The sequence below is a fragment of the Hyalella azteca genome, unplaced genomic scaffold (assembly GCF_000764305.2).
Source record: "Hyalella azteca isolate HAZT.00-mixed unplaced genomic scaffold, Hazt_2.0.2 contig13012, whole genome shotgun sequence".
Classification (NCBI taxonomy): domain Eukaryota; kingdom Metazoa; phylum Arthropoda; class Malacostraca; order Amphipoda; family Hyalellidae; genus Hyalella; species Hyalella azteca.
The window spans coordinates 50,475-60,754 of NW_025942949.1; the positions used below are offsets into that span (position 1 = coordinate 50,475).

General features: G+C 36.5%; 1 long non-coding RNA gene across 1 annotated transcript; it reads right to left on the reverse strand.

Annotated features, from left to right (window-relative positions):
* Nucleotides 1-283: 283 nt before the first annotated feature.
* LOC125178815 lies at nt 284-9,886 on the reverse strand. The gene is made up of 3 exons (XR_007157032.1): nt 9,867-9,886; nt 4,334-4,811; nt 284-402 (listed from the first exon to the last, which is right to left on the reverse strand). It is a non-coding gene; the product is annotated as an uncharacterized LOC125178815 (long non-coding RNA).
* Between the last annotated feature and the right edge of the window lie 394 nt (nt 9,887-10,280).

The window sequence follows — 10,280 nt, forward strand, 5'->3', positions numbered from 1 at the left end:
GGAAAATAAGTACATTTGACCTCAATTTTTTTGCCTCAATTGAACATTTTAAACATTTTACGATGCCTACAATAATACTGAAATAGTCTGAAGTGAAATACTCGTAATAATTATAAAATATTATAGCTCCTTTTCGTCGTTGACGCGGAACTCAAGCAAAAGTTTGATAAAACCCGTATAAATTATAATACCATAAATAATAATATACCCAATAATAAAACTATAATGATTCAAAAAGTGATATAATAATGATAATATTTAATTTCACCTTCTCATCGTTGACGCGGAACTCAAGCTCGGGTTTGGGCAGAGCGGGGGGCGCCGTGCAGGTGACAAGGGCGTGGGAGTTGAGGGCATACATTCCAGCGACGCCCGTGAGGGAAGGAGGGTCCGAGGGCACGACTGAGGGAGAGGAGGGGGAGTGTAGATTTCTTAGAGTAACTTAATTTAAGAGAGATTAAAATATAATACATATTTAGTAAATAAATTTATCATTAACTTGTACAAATGGTCAAAGCTAAATAATAACAAATAAATAAATAAATTATAATGAGTTAAATATGATGAACTTGATTGAATCGCAAGATGATTAAGAGTTCTCAAGGAAATAAACCCACCATAAAATAAACATATCTTCATCGAATGAAGATACAAAAGTTTCGTTCAGTAGATGAATGTAAAAAAGTTTCGTTCAGATCCGTTCAGTATTTTAGAAGAAATTTAATTTTCATTGCGAATTCGAGCACGCATTGCTGTTTAAATCACGAATGAGGGTGAAATGGAGAAACACTCGCGAACGAAGGCTAAATCTAAAAAATTTTCATGGGCTAAACATCACCGTTGAGTATTTAGGAATGTGTATTCAAAATATCGATCAAATATGTTCAGCACTCTGGAAGAAATATCTAGTTCACTGCGAATTTCGGCACGAATCGCCATATAACTCACGAATGAAGGCGAAATGTAAAAATTTTCACAAGCTAACATCACCGTTACGTCCTAATGAATACGTGTACCAAGTTTCATCGAGCTACGTTCATTACTTTGAGAGGTATTCCTAGTTCACTGAATTTGGAGAGCGGCCGCGAGACCGGCCGCAAGTCCGGCCTAAATTTGTCCGAGACGTCACCAAGAGTTGGATACGAAAATTAATAATTTCGCGGAATACGGTTACCCCTACGATATGAAAACTTATATATTTACTCAACGTAACTAATTACTAACCCAATATCCACAAATACTACATACACACAGTATACTTTTTGGTGCGCGTTGAGTTCCGTTTAATAGAAAAAATGTACGGGCACCTACAATTACCTGAACATTAGTCACGTTCGTTTGTGTATGTCAATATTCCGAATATAGTGAACTATACAATACATTGATGAAGATTTAACTTCTTGCTACTGAAATCGTTTCTCGAACGTCTCATGAAGTACAACGTCAAATTTTTTCGAACTAACAATGCAACTCTTCTTCTCTTTATTGTATATACCACATGAATATATCAAAGAATCTCAAGTCTATACAATCATACTTCTCTGACTTAAGTTCTATAGCAAATGACAAACTACAATATTTTACAAATGTATTAACATTGCAATGCAGAATACATAGGAAGAAGGTTCTATGAGCCTCATTAAATTGATACATGACAGTCGAACATTAACGAGAATGTAGAATACATTTTCATGGCGTATTTACATTTATTACCGACAATCTACAGCCTAACTTTATCAACAGAGGTTACAATAGAACGTCTCTAAACACAAAGAATATTACGGGCATGACAAATATCGCATTATGCATGAATATATTACAAATTGCGTCTAATGCTGCCTCTTACGAAACTCCAAGACCTTATTCTGTACATATGGTAACTCTGCTCCTACACCTCTTGAGCATAAGGCTCTGATTGGAGTAGATTGCTGCAGTCCCGGCAGATCAGTTAACATGTCAGACGTTTCGTCGCCAAACTGCGCTGCTGCTGTACCAGTCGCCCTTCCGGTACTCAGTCTTCGTAATATATCAAACCGTATCTCTCGACTTCCTAGTCTTCTCTCAGCTATAAATCTCTGCGATCCTCCCACCGCATCTCTCAACTCTCAACAACGCTGTGCCCATCGAAGAAACTGGTGTATCGGCTGCTTTTGACCGATTCGGGAACATAACTAAAAATTGCTGCCGTGTGCAATGTAGATTTCAATCACGATTTACTCGGTAATGGACTGTCTTTTTCGCTTGTAAGTATATTTCCAAATGAATAGGTATTGTAATAATTGACTTACTGTGGTGATGGATGAACAAATATGGGAAAAATAACTATTAATAAGTGAAGAACCCTATGCCAAATTTTCATGATTCAACGTGAATCAGAGGTTGCGGGGTATCGTTATATGAATCTTATTTAGATTAAGGAAGCTTCCTTTAAGCTTCCTTTAGCACACGTGATTTGAACATCAAACTTAATAAAATAACATGAAGAATAATAAATTATGACGGAGTGCGATGCTGTATTTTCTGTTGTAATGGATAGAACCCAATAAAGTTATTAATAATATGAGTTAAGGGTACCAGACATTACACTCAATCAAAAGCATTGCAAGTATCTAAAGCAATCAAAGATTACGCAGCGTTGTAAGTCAAATATTTTTCGAGCATCAAGAGAAATAATGCTAAGCGAAAGTATGTTTTTAATATTTTAGGTATTAATATTATATGTATTGCATTTAATATTTCAGAGTGTCGTAAGTCAATGTAAGCGACATAAGATTGTAATTTGTCATAAATCATATTTTTTTTAAGCTTCATGAGCAATGAAATATTACAACAAGTCATGAAACGATGTTTTCTGAGCATCAGGAGCAATCAAAGGTTACAATATGTCGTAAGTCGATGTTTTTTGAGCATCAGGAGCAATCTCAAAAGTTACATGTGGTCGTAAATCGATGTTTTTTTTGAGAATCAGGAGCAATCAAAGGTTGCAAGATGTCGTAAGTCGATGTTTTTTGAGAATCAGGAGCAATCAAAGGTTGCCAGATGTCGTAAGTCGATGTTTTTTGAGAAATTTTGAGAAAAAAATTATATATTAAAAAAAATTTATGTATATTTAAAAAATTGAAAAGGTAATTTTTTTAATTTTCGAAAATTAGATGAGAAATTCATTGTACATCTGTATGATTGAAGATACTGGATTCTTTGGAAGTGTTGTCTTTAAAAAGTAGTTTTTAAACGTATATTATTTTAGCATCAGGAGCAATAAAAGATTGCGAGATGTCGTAAGGCGATTGTTTTTTGAGCATCAGGAGCAATCAAAGATTGCAAGATGTCGTAAGTAAACGTTTTTTGAGCATCAGGAGCAGTTAAAGGTTCCTAGATGTCGCAAGTAGATGTTTTTTGAGCATCAGTAGCAATTAAAGGTTGCTAGATGTCGTAAGTCGATGTTTTTCGAGCATCAGGAGCAATCAATGGTTGTCAGATGTCGTAAGTCGTCTCGCAAAAAGCCTCGCGTCTGCCAGCAGCATCGCCGGAAGGAGCAAAAAAATCGCATCGAGCTGTCGACGCTGAGCAAGAAATTGATAGCGTGGCAGCTGAGCTGATGGAAGCTGCGCAAAAACGGACTCAGTTGCAAATGTTCGCAACGAAAAATTGCAATGAACCGATGCATGCAGAAAAAATATTAAATTATATCAAGTATATATTCTGCAATATAACTATAAATGAAGAAATAAGATTTTGTTATAATTTATTGGTAGTGGTTACGAGGATAAAATTGAAGATTCAAATGGGGCTACGTTTTTTTTAATTTTTAGAAGATATTTAATAATTTACCATATTTAATTTACTCTCACTGCAAAGAATTCGGAAGACATAATTAATGTAAGTATCGATCGAAATTGACGGCATTCATTTTGCGAATAATTATTTTATGTTTATTGTTATATTAGCCAAATATAAAAACAGATGTAGACATTAACGGAAAGGTAACATCTATGGCATATACTGTATTCCTGTCAGGGAAATGTGACGAATTGTTATTTCTACAGCTTTTTTTGTTTGGTATGAAATTTAATCATATTATTCAAACTCTCACTGCCACTGCCAATGCCTTGTAAAATGTGTGCAGAATCCTTTCGTGAAATTTCCCAATTCATCTCAAAACAGAAATTATAATCAATTTAGCCAAGTAGCTGGATTCAACTATACTCTGCATCACCTGAAATGCCTCAGAGTGAAAAACGAAATTAATACCTTATATCTGATTCATCCTCATTTAGCCACAAATTACTGAAATAATATTAAATAAATTACTGAATATCACCAAAATGCCCACCCGCGACCTCCATCTTGGCCCAGCGCTCGTCCGTCCGGAAGTACGGAGCTTCGCCGGAAATCTCGCATCTGAGCGGCGCGTCGCCGGCGCCGAGCTGCACAGCCTTGACCACCACGCGTCCTCTGCCGGACCGACTCTTGTCCACCGTGAACACCGACTCGGGGATCGGGAACACCTGCAGGATATTATCGGAACAATCTAGAACATCACCACCACGCGCCCTTTGCCGGACCGACTCTTTTCCACCGTGAACACCGACTCGGGGATCGGGAACACCTGCAGAATATTATCGGAACAATCTAGAACATCACCACCACGCGTCCTTTGCCGGACCGACTCTTGTCCACCGTGAACACCGACTCGGGGATCGGGAACACCTGCAGAATATCATCGGAACAATCTAGAACATCACCACCACGCGCCTCTTGCCGGACCGACTCTTGTCCACCGTGAACACCGACTCGGGGATCGGGAACACCTGCAGGATATCATCGGAACAATCTAGAACGCGACCCTTATAATCGGAGAAAACCTGCAGGATATCATCAAAGAAAATCTGCAGGATATCATCAAAGAAAATCTGCAGGATATCATCAAAGAAAATCTGCAGGATTTCATCAAAGAAAATCTGCAGGATATCATCAAAGAAAATCTGCAGGATATCATCAAAGAAAATCTGCAGGATTTCATCAGAGAACACCTGGAGAATATCGTCAGAGAAAATTTGGGGAATATCATCAAAGAAAATCTACAGAATATCATCGGAGAACATCTGGACAATTACATAGGAGCAATTATTCAACTTCAACAACCAAAAAATGAACCTTCCGTAGGATTGAAAAGAGTTCTATTGTAATAAATTATCATCTGGTATATTGCAGATTTAAAGGAAAGAAAGCACTTAAAAAGTTGAAGCGGAAGAAATATTAGATTTCTTTTGTAAATTACCTATTGAAACGATGTGTTATGGTCCATCTGCTTCTTAATGACGGAAAAATGATAAGATAATTAATTACTTATCGCACCATCAGTCCAACTCGCTTTTGTAGAATTACCAGTAGAATGGAAAGTTAGTTTTTCGGCGATTATCTAGAAAATTACGGAGTAAGTAGCGGAGTTTAAATCCGACTTTCAAATCGACAAAACCCAGGTGAAATCAGCATTTGATTTTTAAGCGACTTTCAATTAAAGAATTTTTCAAAAAGAAAGAAATCTGGACGATGTTGTTGAAATTCAAATCAAATTCTCTTTATGACCATGCTAAAATTCGAAAAATTTTCATTTAAAATCTCAAATGGGAAAAATGTTTAATTATCTCAATTAACAATCATCAAAATTTGTTGAATATATTATGCAAGGCAAAACTAATTAATGAAAAAGCCGTTGAAATAATTTAGTCATTAGAGAACCTCCTCATCAATGAAGCCTTGATCCTGACTCGAGAGAACAAACGCTTTATCGGAAAAAGAAGTCTGGAGGACAGTCAAGTATCGATAACGGCCCGTTTTCGATAATTTGATGACATGTCGGAGATCACAAGACAACGAAGCTGTCATTCCTTGCCGCCTATAATGGTGAGATCTGCCCGTGTAGCTTCATTGACTTGAACTCTTGCATCTATAATGCCGCTCTGAAAATAGTTCCTTGAGCTTATTTGCAACTTTTGGGTTCTTGAAAAATGATAAGTTGTGTGTCGGTTGTATCAAAACTTCTGAGTTGAATGTTTTCTATATGTTAACCGTGTTTAAATTCAAAAGTTCGATTAATGGTGGAACGCATATGCAGTCAGTGCTGTTCAGTGCGAGGAAAACATCTCAAGTTGAGTATGATCGCTTTAAAAATAACTGATGTATTGGTGTTACCCAATTAAAATTTAGGGGGGGGGCAGCAAAGATAGCATTATATGTAGCGGCGGAAATGAAAATAGTCAAGCCAAAAAAAATATAACTCAGTACTCACTGCAGCGAGTGACAGAGAGCGCATTTTCTCGTCGACGAAAACGTGTCACGGGCGGACAGACGGACATGACAAGCAAAATTGCGCCTTTTTCCATAAATGAGAAAATGCGCTAAAAAGAAACAAGGCGACGGCAAATTAGAAAGATAAATTATAAATGAACATGATAAGGTTGGATCAATAGTGTAACAGTTTGACGGGGCCTCTTTGAGATAGATTTATTTGAGTATAAATTTTTCATAGTAGGATAATAATTTTGCAAAGTCAATCGTACTCCCTGCAAGCCATGCTAAACAAATTTTTGTTAATTGTAATTGAGCAATTTGAACTCCTGAAATATCAGCGGCGGTTGTTCATACGGTGTTTGCTGATAGCGGGAAATTTATTCATGTAAAAATAATGGACTCGAATTAAAATGAGAGCAAAGTTTCAAGTGTCGATGTCAAATGTTTTTAAGCCTGCATTTTTTCCCCTGAAATGCCATGCGATCTCGTCCGCCTGAAAAAAAAACATCGTTCCAATTCAACTTTGTAGCAAAGTCTCTCACTTCTGGAAGGTCTCCACGCTTTTAACTGAGCATTTAAACTTGGACATGGAAGTGATCCCGCCGTAAAAATTCTCCACTTTGTAAAACAGGACTGAGAAAGAGGCCTAAAGCTCTATGGGTCGGTTGTGTATGCAAATGCATGTCTCGGGCCGAGTAACGCCATTCGTCACTGACATGCGAAAGTTTGGCCTGAAGAACAGAAAACGTTGCCCAAAAAGAAAACGATTTCAGGTTTTCTTCGCAACCCTGAGGAACGCCACGGGTCCAAAGTAGCGCTCTCTTGACTAAAGTGCGGGGCAAATGATTAATTTTTCCTCACTGTATCATGAGCTGCAGAAAAGAATTGACTCAAGAACTTGCAACAGAGCTGGAAGGCAGATGATGACACTATTTTTTCCAGCTAGGTCATTTTGCATTTCTTCGAAAATAGTTCGCTTGGCAAAGGAGGATTCAGCATTCCCATCACACGATGACTTTTAGTGCCTTTGCGATGGGCGGAAGAAAAATTTACGGCTTTGATGCTCTGAACCTTGAGTTAGAATTCTGAATGACTGATGGTAGTTTGTTTTTATTCAAGTGCTACAATTTTGAAAATTAATACATAATCTTCTGCCTGGAATCCACGATCGCGGGAGAAGTAAAGAACGAGTTTCATGCGTCTCGTCACATTGGCTTTGAAACATAAGTAAAAAATTGAAACTGAATTGCATAACACTTTTCCAATGATATCGGATCAGTCATAAAATCATTGCCAATCATAATGAGTTTCATATTTCCTAAATCCTTAATGAGACTTTATGAATGAATACAGATAATAAATCTTTATCATGTAGAAATATGGACTTATTTCAATCTAATGAAGCCTCACTTTCGTCTATAATATATAAAATAATGATGAAGTTTGAATACCAATTACGAATATTTACTACCTATTGCTTTTTTAAATGATTATAATAATTATCCATCAAAAGCTCACTGTCTTCGATTTGAATGATAAATGCAGATAAGGGATCTCTTCTCTGCAACTACTAATAAGGCAAACAGTGGATAAATATGATTACCTTAACACTTCACTGTCTTCAAGAATAATCATCGACAGAGGAAATGGTTCCGAGGTCATTTTGTGTGGATTGGAAAGCTTTTTTCGCTGCTGATTCCTGACTTAGCTTTTTCTCAAACACGTCTAGTTTTTGACATATCGGTATTTGTATGTGAGATATGTATATAATAATTATATTTGTATGGTGCTAACATAAATATAATAATTATTGGTGCATTACGTTTATTTGTGCATTAACTCCTAATATAGCTCCCGGTATTGCAGATATTTGATTCTAAGTAAAATGAATTTATGCGTGGGATCGCTTCTATCAAGCATTCAATTATGCATACGAACATATATAATTATTACAATAATTCACCTAGAAATGCAAATATTAAAGAAAAATCGTGCTAGAGAAAAAACAAAGCCTGTTTTGAAATCATTTGGGAAAAAGCTTATCGATCCACAAAAAAGAATCCCACAACCATTGTCTCCGGTGATCAGTGTAATGAATACAACTTTAATGAATATACAGTATATGGGAAATATGCCTAATGTAAATCCTTAGTGGTAAAACCGTGGATTAAAAACAATCCATCGAAACTTCACTCTCTGCCATTATGAATTGTATTGAATGCCCCTCAACGAATTAATGAATGTGAAATCCGAGAGATGCAATAACGTGCTTGTATCGGAATATAAAAATAATGGACTCTCCTCAAATAAACAATAAATGGTGAACTCTAAGAGAGCAATAGCGCTGCTTGTATCGGAATACAATAATAATGAATGCTCCTCAAGCAAAGAAATAAAAGTGAGCTCTAAGAGGAACAATCACGAGCTTGTATCGGCAGGCTTAATTGAAGTGAGTTACTCAGCGCGGAGTTCAGGAGTTACGCGCTCGTGACTGGCGTGCGCAGAGCAAACAATTGAGCATCGGGCGCTCAGAGATTCTCTTAACCGTCCAGGACTCAATTAAAACTTCTGTTATGACCTGCGCTCTTCCCAGTATCTTGCTTGTGAAGTCTATTGAAGAGTTAAGATAATGTTGTTGATCCTACAAATGTATTGAGAGCATTTTTGTTCGGTTTTAGTTTAAAATCCTGTGATAGCAAACAAAATGACGTATTAATCATTAATGTCATTTCATGCCATTTCAATGATCATGCATTTTTGCGATATTATATTGTAGTTGATGCGATCAAATTGGAAGTTTGCACAATTCATATGATTTTTCACCACGAAATTTTTAAAACTTGAAGAATTACTGGAGGCCTAATTTTATGTGTCAAAATATGTCGAAAATATTAGGTCTATCAGACTGGCAACTTTGTTTACATGTTTGGGGTTAAATATTTTGTGTTAATTAGCAATAGAGAACAATCGATCTTAATCCTACTTCAGATTTAAACTGCTGATTTTAACCTAACATTAACTAAGGTGGCGTTCACTGAAAACTGGTTTCTTTTAGTTACTTGAAGTTTGTTATCAACGCAAACTCGATTAAGGCTCTTAAAACACAAAACCACGTTGTATTTAGATTAATAACTGCTAATGGTAATGAGGGATAGTATTCCTTTGAATATATTAAGTTTATCAGATGAGAGGAACATAGTATTAATGCAGAATGCGATGAAAAATATTTTATGCACCATTCAACTCATGATTCATAATGATCTTGCATTTTTTCATTGCAGAATGTCATAATCTTGCATTTTCCTACATTGCAGAACGTCATTATTACCCCGTCATTGCAGGACGACGAGGTAATAATGACGTACGTTCTGCAATGACTAGGCCTAAGTCCTAAATGATTCTTACCAAACAAGGTTATTTAATTAGGGCTCTAAATTACCTAATTTTTACGAAGAGTTCTTGAGGGGTCGTACATAAAACAATTGCTTTGATCTGTCTGGTATGTAGCTGATCTTGAAATTATCTGCACCAGTTCTGACCTGCATGGGACGAGGTTCTGCAACAGTTCTGACCTGCATGGGGCGAGGTTCTGCAACAGTTAGTGGCTGGAGATAGGAGATAAGTTATGTTATGTTATGTTATCTTACGTTATGTTATGTTATGTTATGTTATCTTATGTTACGTTACGTTACGTTACGTTACGTTGCGTTGCGTTGCGTTGCGTTACATAACGTTACGTTACGTTACGTTACTTACGTTAATATCGTTATGTTATGTTTAATATTGCTATCTTTCACAGTTCACTTTCGACTGTTATTATTAAACATTTTTGAATATTTTATTTGAAAAATTAGACTTTATTTATATTTATTGCATCGAATATTCACAATTCATATTTTTCAAGGCTTGCCACTGCCGACCGTAGGCTGCAGATACTCGATCTAAGATTGCCAAATACAGGCTAATGCCGGCAAAGCTCTTCCATG